The sequence below is a fragment of the Camelina sativa genome, chromosome 5 (assembly GCF_030686135.1).
Source record: "Camelina sativa cultivar CO46 ecotype springtype chromosome 5, ASM3068613v1".
NCBI classification, from domain to species: domain Eukaryota; kingdom Viridiplantae; phylum Streptophyta; class Magnoliopsida; order Brassicales; family Brassicaceae; genus Camelina; species Camelina sativa.
Window position 1 is genome coordinate 12,542,890 of NC_141884.1, and position 12,300 is coordinate 12,555,189.

Here is a 12,300-nt window from a genome sequence, read left to right on the forward strand (position 1 = left end):
AATTAAGCTTAATTAATTTTTTCTAATGGCAATTGAATGTAATTTTTTACACATTTTAAGGTTAGTTTCATATTTGTACTTCTCAATTAATATAGTAGGATTTAAGATAAAACTAGGATGGTGACAATTTAAAAAAATAATAATAATAATAAGACTACGATTAAAATATTGAATAAACTGTTTTAGAAATCTTATAATATGTTATACTATCTATTTCATATTCTCTCTTCACTTGACTATAAATATAATTTACATGACCATACTATTATACTATTACTATACTTTCTATCTCTTATGATGATACAAACAAAGTTTTTTTTTTTGCTTTTACATAAATATATTTTTCATATTTGTGAGATTAAAGTGGCAGAAAGGGATTCCTATTAGGGATACAATATCCCACATTGAAAGTTAAATAGGATCTTTAAGTAGTACATAAGATATAGACGTATCTACTTATTACTAATTAATTTATTGAAACCACATAATCTAATATGGTATGGAACTCGATCTGCACATGCTTAACCCAATCCACAATCGGCCCGCCCGGTCAAATAGTTGGCTCGTTGATTCATGCACATATATACAAAGATTTATGGCTAAATGAGCCATCATCTTGATGTGACATATTATTTAACTTCCGGGAAATCTATTTCCAACACAACCACTTTCATGAATCACTGATAACGGCATTTCCCGATACCAGCGTAATCTACCGCCTTCCAACAACTTTCCAATAGCCATATGCACCTCCCCGAACATAAACTAAAAACAGTCCATTAACACGCTCAATTATGAGAGCTCTAATACCAATTTAAAACAACCTGACCTATTTCTTTTTAATATAAATGACATAATCAAGCCCTCCATAATAACTAATTAAACCAACCAACGATAAAACAACATGCACAGCAGAAGACATAGCAAACCAACTCCAATTTATTATAAATACATTACCAGTTATAACCAATAAAAACCATCAATCTAACATGTTTCTAAACCATTTTCTAACAACATAAACATAACCACACTATATAACCATGATTCCATGTCACACTTTGTGACATACCGGTTTGCAGAGAGGTTTAAAAGAATTGATTTGGCCATCTATGTCACCAATGTGTACTTATCTTTTCGGTCAAGAGGGCTTAGAGAACTCCAGAATTAAGCATGCTTGAGCTGGAGTAGTCTTAGTATGGGTGACCTTCATCGTGACACCCCGGCTCGTGGAGAGGTTTAAAAGAATTGATTGGCCACCTATGTCACCAAAAGTGCATTTATCTTTTCGGTCAAGGGTCCTGGGAGAACTCCAGAATTAAGCGTGCCTGAGCTGGAGTAGTTTCAGGATGGGTGACCCTCCTGGAAGTGACTGTCGGAACTATGCGAGTGAGGATAAAACACAGAGAAAGATCATGTGGTGTTTCGTAAGGACGGTAACAAGTCCTTAAAGCTCTCGAACGTAACAAACCGACCGTCGTATATGGATGGGATCACAGGCCTAGAGAGAGGAAGTGAGGCCCATTCAGGAAGGTGGTCCCATAGACTGGGAGTGGACATGGGGCCAACTGATAGGTGGCAGTCGGCAAGTTACAAGTGGTAGTAGAGCCGAACCCAGTCGAGTGGGCTCACACCATTGGGGGTGACGGTCTTGGTGCGCAACGAAGACGTTGTGATATATTAATGGGGGTGAATTGTGACATCCCGGTTTGCGGAGAAATTAAAAAAAATTGATTTAGTCACCTATGTCACCAAAAGTGCACTTATCTTTTCGGTCAAGGGTCCTGAGAGAACTCTAGAGTTAAGCGTGCTTGAGCTGGAGTAGTTTCAGGATGGATGAACTTCCGAGAATTGACTATCGAAACTATGCGAGTGAGGACAAAACACAGGGAAAGATCATGTGCTGATTTGTAGGGACGGTAACAAGTCCTTAAAGCCTCCAAGACGTAACAAACCGACCGTCAGATATGGATGGGATCACGGACCTTGTGAGAGGACGTTAGGCCCATTCAAGAAGGTGGGCCCATGGATTGGGAGTGGACATGGGGCCCACTGATAGGTGGCAGTCGGGGAGTAACATACTTTTCCTACACCACAACAGAAAAGAGATGCGTGCGTATTATCACAAATACTTAGTGAGGCAATCCTCTCATCTACTAGGCTATACACATAAACAATTAAGATCATGCACAATACAAAAAAAAAACCAAATCAGACAATGAGGAACGCAAAATGCACCCATAAATAGTTGGTGTCGATCGACACCTTCTTGTTGTCAGTCGACACCACCAATCAACAAACACACCTATGTATTGGTGTTGATCGACACCTCTACCTTGTGTCAATAACACAAAACACAAAACAAATCACACAAACCCGAAATGCTTAGATTAGCCATGGTCACACATTCACCTTTGATTTAGATTGATATCTTGACAAGAACAAGATATCCCACAAAAACAATGACTCCTTCTCACACCCAAAATCTATTGATCTCCTTCTCCATCCCTTCAAAGCAACAAAAACTCAACCATCTTGCTCCTCAAGCCTCACATAAGCCTCTCTTTATCTCGCTGGAGCAACAACTAGCCAACTTTTTCTCTTCCTCTCTGGAACAACAAAACAAAGCTAGGACAAAGAAGATAGGATGTATCGAGTTTTTAAAATGACCAAGGCTTTTTTCAAAACCAAACTGATCTAAACCGAACAATTTAAAACTAAAAATTGGTTGTGTCGAGCTAACTAGTTATCACGGATTCTTTGTGAACAGTTTGTAATTGGTGAGATGTAAAAGAAAAATGATGAATTGCGAAAAGGAGTCAAGGCAAATGATAAACTAAGTCATGGGACCAAGTTCTTGGGTTGGAGTTAGATCATTATGTCGGGAATGGCATGAATAAAGTGTAGTCATTATCGACCAAAGTGTAGGTCCGACCATGGCATTGGCGAGTTATCATGGGGCTAGATTACGAAAATGGAACGAAATATGGAATCATGGGCAATAATGATTCCATATTGCATGGGCGGATCAATCATGAGCTATTAGATCGATTATGGTGTCTAAAGTAGAACATGTTCGTTCAAAAGAAACATTATTCAAATTAAAGTGGCTTAGATGGAAGCCGCATCAATTTTGGGTTGTTGTTTGTTTGTTTCATTGCATTACATATAGAGTAAAGGTGGTATGTGAATCTCCCCAAAATGTCACCCTGGACACAGGAACATGACGGCTTGGCTAGAATGAGTCGCATCTTAGGCTAACAATTACCCGACGAGGTAGTGGTGAGGTAGAATAATATGTGTGATTATTCTAAAAAGGTTACTAGATTCGGGTCTTTTGTGGTAATGAATTGATGTAAACAAGATGTGGTGTTGGGGGAGAGGATCAGACCATGTGGCCATTAGGATGTAAGATTGAGTCTTGATATTGATTTAGGATTAGGATTAGATCGAGTCTTGCATTTTTTGGTTCATGCAATGTTTATTTATGTTTTGCATCTCTCAATTCTGTGTGATTGCTTGTTGATTGTTTGGGTTTGGGCATAGGGTATTTAATTTCCGAGTAAGATAACCATACTTACTGAGTGACTATCACTCATGACGCCACTATTTGTTGTAGGAAACCTTAGAAAATCCTTAGTGGATCTGGAACATAGGACCTCAATGTAGTTTTGTTGAAGTTAGTGCAAAAGAGTATTGTGAGGGTATTATGTATTTTTGACATTGGACGTTCAAAACCTCTATACGTAATTTTTGTGAAGTATTTATGATAAAACTGTATAGTGTATAAAAATTATGTTTTATATTCGGGATGGTTGTTTACTGAGAGTGGGTTTTGACCGAGCCAACACAACTCCCCTTTGCCGTAAACAGTAGTAAAGCCTAACACCGAATCTGGGAGAGATGAATGCCAATGATGGATTGACCAGGGATTTTTGCTTTGTGGTAGAAGTACCTGGACAGACTGTCCGAAGCGTTCGTCACGTGGCACTTCCAGTCGCGGTTGGCTAGTCATGCCATATCGCAGTTTGGGAGTGTTTGGGCTCAGGATGTTACATTGTCGCTCATGTTCTTCAATGTTGCGGTCATATACTGCAATTATGGAAGAAATATAAAATTAGCGTTATGCATATTGCTTATATCATGTTTAAAAAATTGGCCTCACCGATCGATTTGTCACCGGAAAAGTGCTCGGCGACGCTTGATCATATTTTTGTTAAAATTATGTTATAAATCAATTATTTATGATTAGATCTGTAAATTTTAGGTATAATAAAATGCAGATTGAACAAAAATTGATTAAAACTATATAAAAAAAACCTACTCCTCGGTATAGGGTTAAGGCTGCACAATCCAAAGGAAGAAGAAGAGAATAAAATACCTATTTTACTCTATATCAAAGTGAAATATTGAAAACCATTGACCTATGACACAATTACCTACACCAATGGTATTGTCTGTAATTTTACCCACAAGATGGAATATATAACTGATAAAATTAGATATAAGCTCTAAAAAATAGTCACTGATTAATTTTCGTGTAATTTTTTATTAGTTGATTAATCGCTAGGTCCACCTAAAAAAAAGTGAACATATTGTATCACTTAAATAGTATCACAAAATTAAGTAATATTATTTTATATTACTTTTCAACAATTGATATAAAAAAATATAATTTTACATCAGTTACAATAATCAATATTATTATTAATTTGTATGACATCATTTCATTATAACTGATGCAAATCTAAATCATTTACATCACTTTCAAAATACTGATACAAATAAATAATTTATATTAACATCACTTAGAAAAATGATTCAAAATTTACATCATTTAAAAAATAATGCTAGTAAAATTATATGTCAAAATAATATATTAACTGAACTTAGGTTGTAAAAACTTATGTAATTACTTTTTTCATTTTTTTAGCATGAAAAATATTATGCAAATTTTTTTTATAAATAAAACACTCAAAAATAGTTCAAAAATATAATTATGTTATTCTTTAATGGACTAAAACTAAAATTCAAATTGACAACACAAAAAAAAAAATAATAATAATAATAATAAATAGCTTGTATCCCACATTGGGTGTAGCAAAAACAATATTCTCTTCACTTAGTGGGGATAACAACTATATGTATGCCCCATCATAAATGTAGTAGAAACAATATATATATATATATATATATATATTATCAAATGAATATATAAACAAATATGATTAAATTATAAGTAATTAAATATTATACTAAAGAAAAAATTATTTTTATATAATTTATTATAATATTGATTTTAACATCAGATTTCTAAAATAATATAAATAATTTATATTAGTTATGATAAATGATATAAATATGTAAGATATGCAACGTTTTTTTGTAAGTAATGTAAATGTATTTACAAGTTACATGGTTAATCACACAGATATTTCCTCAAAAGCAATTTCATAAAGGCTTGGATGATGAAGGTGACTTTAAAGTATAGTAGATCTAACCAAACACATTTTAGTTATGTTAGCATGTGTATAATCAATTATACGAATGATGTTTCCAGACGTCTAGCCCATTTCTTTACAATGATGAGAGTGACTGTAGAGGCATCTATAAATCCACTCTTCATCTGATGAAAAAACAAAGGTGGGTACCAATCAGAACATGCACATTAGGTTTAAATAAATTTTCAAAATAAAATATGTAATATGATCCGTTGAATATTCTAACAACTTAGTAACCATATATAATTTATATAAATTTCCAAATAAATAACATATATTCCATTGAAAGAAAAAACTAAACTCTACACATACAATATATTTCAGTGATTTAAAAATCAGCAATTATTCATCTGGTTACAACAATTATCACAAGGACATATCTCTTATAGTTTATATTTTGACTTTATAATATATCTTATATTGCATCTTTTGCCATGGGATCATGGGATCATGCTCTCAGTTGTGATATCATTGGGACAAATCTTCATTTTCATTGTGTGAAGATGATATCAAAGTGGTTAGACTGTACTCCTCTTGCACCTTCCATGGTTTATATTCCACACAATATGTAGCTATAACCTCTTCTTCAAATCCATATATACAATAGATCCATGAGTTTTTGTAATCGTTCTTGATATTTCAAATATTAAATCGTTTGTAATCTAGTTGATGCATCCAAGTGTAATTAAAAGAGGAGTATGTTTTAAGACATGTCCGAAACTATCGCTTTATTTACATAGACTTTCATTGAATTAAGGGACATAGAGGAGAAAGCTTAATTGAAATTAAGGAGGGTAAATTGGAGAAAAAAAAAATCGAAACTAAAAAGTCGGACCCATTAACCGGAGGATCCGCGCGTTTTTAATATAACCCGACTCGTTGGTTAGAGGATCCGCGTCTACCTCTTTCGAGTCCGATTTATTTTTAACCGCTCTTTTGTACAAAATGTCCGACGTAATCATGAGCAGTGACTTCTCCAATAAGTTCTCTCTTTATTTGCTTTGATTTCATCTGATCTATCTGTCCCGGCGAATTAGCAGATCTAATCGCACTGATTCATCTTATGGAATGTCGAGGATTTTTGATATCAAAGTCTCGCGAGCCTTATAATTGTCTATATTTGTTTAGATTTTTGCTAGCGATCTTAAATGTGGGTTTTTGAGAGATTGGAAAGGCTACGATCTAACTATGAAGAAGAGGTCGATGGTGTCCGTTTTTGTTCCGTTTCTCCTTTATGTCTCTTCTTTCAAATCTAGCTACGATCTTACTCATTCGTTCTCGGTAACAGTTCATTCAATGTATATTGCTTGATTTGAGTAGATAAGTAATGCTTGAGATTTATATGTTGATGTTTCTATGGTTTGTATCTTAGGAGGAAAGTTGCTTACGAATGCAGAAGTTAGTTATGCAAAATGAGGTTAGAGATTCACCAAAGGTCGATGAAAAAATTGGAGCACGTGGTGGTTTATCCACTAATTCCAATGTGGTTCATAGGTTAGTGTCGTGTTAGCTTTATGATGTATCTTTCGCTTTCATTGTTTAAATCCAACCTAATATGAATTCGTTTTTTTTTTTGACAGAGATATACCTAATCAAAATTACTGGTCGCCTAAGTCTAACCAGCCATGTTTATAGGTTAAATCAGTGGATGCATTATTGATGGAGTTATTCTTTTGTCTTAAACTGAATAACTTTTGTATTTTAACATCTATACGCATTGTTTCCTATTAATATTCCAACTTTTATGTATTCAGGTCTGATTCGAGATTTCTATTTTTTTTTTTTTTGATCAAAGGGGTGTTCTCATTTCATTAAGTAGAACGGAGCATACAGAACATAGATTGTTTGGGATACAAAAGACATAAAGCAGTAAAAGAACATAGATAGATAAATGCAGTCGATATGAAGAGCTTGAGAGCTATGAGCCACATGCTAAAAAGCAATATGGGACTTGTAAGGTCAAGATAAACCGATGCAGACTCCATGAGCAGGTCAAAGGAGTATGAAGCCACTATCTTGAATCTTCGAAGACTTGGCGGAGATGAGAATGACAAAGCTACATTGCCAAAGGTTCGAGCCTGGGTGTTGAGGCTCTGATGACCGGTTACTACACGGGTAGTTGATGGTCCAAGGTTGATAGAGTATGCCGTTAGAGGGTTGTGGTAACCAACACTTCTTTGAGTGAGGGTCATAATGCCACTAACCTTTAAGGTGAAATGCAGGGACTTCAAAAAGTAGCAACTATGCGGTTTAAGGATCATTAAGGTTTGGTGAGGTATGGACAGGGCAATGGTGGAGCACCGGTAATCACCACTCCATAGAGATGGGATCATAATGCCAGTCTGCACCAAATTGCCTCCATAAGTGGGATCATCCCTAAGGTATCCAAAGAACATGATTTTCAAAAGATTCCTAAGCCATTCTAGCAACGATGTTGATTTAAGGTTCATCAGCAGTCTTCGGGCTAAAGAGACCATTAAACTAAACACAGCTTGCTTAGGGTGGGAAGGAGTAGAGTTCAGCTCAAAACCGGATACAAACTGGTCTCGACACAAAGGATTATCAGACAAACTAGAAAGAACCAGGAATCTGTTCTCGAGAATTACTCGACTTGACCAAACAGACAACAACGGTGCTAACAGGTTTGAGCTCGATGTATCTTTATCTAACTCGGGTCGGATTAGGTACCAATTCGGGGTTATGACATAGTTTAACCAAGGTAAACTATCTACCAGGTAGCTAAGATATGAGTGGAGATCAGACCTGGGCCAGGGAGGCGTCGTCAGGGAAGTAGAGACCGCCGGGTTTGTTGAAATCTCCATCAAGATCTTCCATGGCTCCGGCATCAAAACAGAGCTCCCGTCCATCTGCAACCAAGTAGAATACTTGGAGAGTGGATGTAAATCCGAGGAGCGGAGAGGTGTTGCTGTTGATTGCGGGATGTGCCAGATCGAGGAGAAGAAATCACGGTTACCGGGGCATTCTAGGGTTTGTGGAGGCGGTTGCAAGATCAGGGGATCAAGGTCGCCGAGAGGGGTGGACGGAGGTGGAGGGAAGAGGGAAACGAGCTGAAGCTTACGCATTGCCGGGGTCGAGATCTGAAATCTCAAAAGGCCTCTAGTGAAGAGAACAAGAACCAAGAGAGATATGAGCGGAGAGAGGAGAGGACGAAGGTTACAGATCCAAGGCCCAGCGACGCCGATCGGTCTCGACGCCGCCGGGGGAAGCGTCCTCGGTGGTTGTGCCAGAGAGAAATATCGGCTAGAGCGAACTCCCACTCGGATTAGAATTAGAAAATATTCGAGATTTCTATGGATGGGGTTACTTTAAAACAATACTGAAGCGACGATTTTGAAACAATTGCTTGTGTGCATAGGTATACACTACTTTACCTCCTCCAATGAAAGTAAGAATAGTTTGAACTTTGGTATCTCTTTTTCAACACATGTTGAATACCATTTTCATTATGATTTACGTTACAGGGAAGACGGGACAAAGATTACATAAATAATGAATATTTTCGGTCTTGGTGACTCCTTCACGTTTAGGATCTGAAAGACCCGGACAAAAGAGTCGTACTACTTAGTCCTCAGTGTTACATGTCACATAAGCTTTGTATAAATGTTGCTTCTTTGTTTTTGATCTTTGTGTAACTTTTTAGGCTGAAAAGATAGATTGAAAGATTACTTATTAATTTTGTATCGCAATAAATTTTCCTGCTCGATTTATTGCGATGTAGTATACATCATATACAACTATAATAAAACTTCTGCAACAACGTACATTCTTTATTTGTGGCAATGGTTGCTCTATTAGTTTTGCAAATAAATAGGTGGTTGATCTTTATGGATCATTGCCAACTTTTCTCTTTCTTTTGGCACATAAATTAACAGTTGGAATCTCCTTGCAATTTATTCTGTTTATTCTATGTGTGACGTTGTGTAACCATTTGGGTCTGTTCAATTCGTATGTGGCGTCTAAAGCGAGTAAATTTTTGTAACCATGTTTCAGTAATAAAATATTTTTTTTGTAGTCTTATGCTTTGCTACTAATAAGTAATAAGTATTGTTTTGTTACAATTTTTTTTGTCTATTTCGTTGTTAATGAATAGTAATTTGCCAAAATACAATTATGAATTATCTCTTTATTATTAATGTGGAAGTTCATTTGGTAAAGTAACAATTTTTTGTAAGACATCGTTTATATATCAGGGAGTTTTATTTCGGTCTCGAAAGCTCAATTAATGGAGGAAATAGTGGGATGATTGACTGAAAACGGAGTACGGTTCCTTTGGGAGCCTCGTGAGGGCGAGTCCAACCTGAAGGAGGTTAATGAAGGTTGATTGGGTGTTGTGGTGAGCTGGTGTGATCAGCTTCGTCTGTAGGCGGGTTTTGGACGCATTGTGGATTTAACTCGACAATGGAAGGGATATATTTGGGAGTACTAATGCTTACATTTATTTTGGGGATTAGTTTCTGAACGGGACAATGATTGTTGAGGACTGGAGGATCGGAAAGAGGATTAAGCACCAAAAAAAAGACAAAGTTGTTGATCAGGAGAGACGAGATTCAGTTCAGGAAATAGTAAATAATGACAATGGGTTGAATTAGTATTGAATTAAAGAAGTTTTATCCTAAGTTTAATAGAAATATATACAAAATTCTTAGAAAAAAAAAAATTGTTAGAAATACCTTTTTATTGATATTATTTTTCAAAAATATTTTTTAGTCAGTTTCATTATTGATCTACTTAACACCATTACAATATATTAATTGATTTTTTTTTGGAATATTTTTTTTTAGATTTGGGTTTTCTGTATTTTTAATAGTATAGTTTTGAGAGATAAAGTTTATTATTTGGACTTTAGAGTTTTAGAATTTAGTCATTTTGTATATAGATAATGATATTTTTGAAAATAGACAACAATGAAAGATAGTATTTTGCAAAAAGATATATAAAATAGTATTTTTGTAAATGTCCAATATACTTTTTTTTTTGTGGAAATATATATCTACCTCTTTCTATATATTTAAAAAAAAAAAAAAAAAAAAAAAAAGCTTTTGATGATAGACTAAAAAGAAAGAAACTAGGGTTGAGCGGCGTTGAAGATGGGGGAGGAAGAGAAGAAGAGACGAGAAGAAGAGATAGAGATTGAGGCAAGAAGATGTAAAGGATCGTCGCTTCCTCTAGATCTAATCTCTGAGGTACTCTTAAGGCTGCCTTCGAAATCTGTAGTGAAGTCTCGATGCGTGTCGAAGCTCTTCACCTCCATAACCACCCAGCCATGTTTCATTAGATCGTTCGCAGCTCGATCCTCACAAAGTCCCTGTCTGCTCTTCGTGTTAGAAAAAGACAGCAATCTGATTGTCTTTTCCATACGACAACAACAGAACTCGAACAACCCTCATGTGGCTGTGTTGGACAGTAGTTACTCGATGACAATTCAAGAAAAGTGTTGTTTTTTACAGGTTGAGTCAGTCCAAGGCTTGATCTGCGTTATGAAATCAGGAAACCCTCAAATTTGGAATCCAACCACTATGCGTTTCTCAATTTTACCCAAACCCGCAACTCGCTGGAGAGACGATACTGTAAGCTTTATAGGATACGACCCGATCGATGATACATACAAAGTCTTGTCTATGTATCGTTGTCGTCCTCGTCCGCCCCGGGCTCTTACACTGGGAGCTGGAGCTGGATGGAGAGTCATCGAAGGTGTTTCTCCACACACCCCTTTCCTCCATGGAGCACGATGCGTTAACGGAGTTCTGTATTATTTAGCCGCTCCTTGTATTGGTGATATTTTTACCAATCAGCATCTGGTGAGCTTCCATGTCAGATCTGAAAAGTTTAGTATAATAAAAGTACCATGGAATCTGACTCCTGGTCTGCGCTCCCTCGCACATTATGATGGAAAGTTAGTTTGTGTAATTACAAGAGGTGATGATTTTACATTGTGGACTCTCGAGGATTTAGAGAAACAGGAGTGGTCGTATAAATATCTAACTTTGCCTTTTCCTTGGTTAGATCCAATTTCCCGAACCCGGTTTTCCCTGTATGGTGTAAATGATGCTGGCGAGTTCATTTTTGTAACATTAGCTTTGGAATATCCGTTTCATATTATTTATTTTGATCCAAAGGGAAACAGCTTCAGAAGAGTCGTGATTGATGGTGTTGCGCTTGACCAATTTAGGCGCAGCTATGGATTTAGTGACGACGAACCTCTCCATGTCCAATGTGTTTATTCAAATCACATAGAGACTCTCATGTCAATCTAATAAGACTTGTAATATTTTCCTCTATTTTTGGTTTTAACTTTTGTAATCTTAGAATAATGATTCCATAGAGTGAGAGACTTGAACGTCCTTCATTTGAATCTTTCACATCCAAGATTATCGATCACGAGCTACTCCCTCAACTGCTTGGTACATCGTATCTCTTATATTATTGAAGCAGAGTACATAGGTTTAGTTTCCATGGCTTCTGATTATAAATTCTTGTTTTTTTTGGACAAAACACATAGATTTCCTATGATCTATGTGAAGTGGGCTATTTCACAACCTAGTCCTCTACTGAGGCAATCTGTGATGTGCTTAATATTCACTTTAGCACATAAATATCAGAGATAACTCTTGGACACATTTTTGCAGTTTTTGGAAATCTTCACCAAATTTCTACCTCTAAATTTGGTATTGACAAACCATCTACCACAAATATGAGGATAATTAAAGACATATTGAAAAAGAAAAGAAAAACAACTTAATAAGGGCACATGCAAAGGGCCAAAAAGAGAAAGATGGACTTT

At 36.0% G+C, this 12,300-nt stretch overlaps 1 pseudogene across 1 annotated transcript; it reads left to right on the forward strand.

Moving 5' to 3' along the window:
• The first annotated feature begins 10,442 nt into the window (after positions 1-10,442).
• Positions 10,443-11,913, forward strand: LOC147943656 (putative F-box protein At1g47730 pseudogene; annotated as a pseudogene). The gene has a single exon (XR_015556939.1). The product of XR_015556939.1 is annotated as a putative F-box protein At1g47730 pseudogene (transcript).
• Positions 11,914-12,300: the final 387 nt, after the last annotated feature.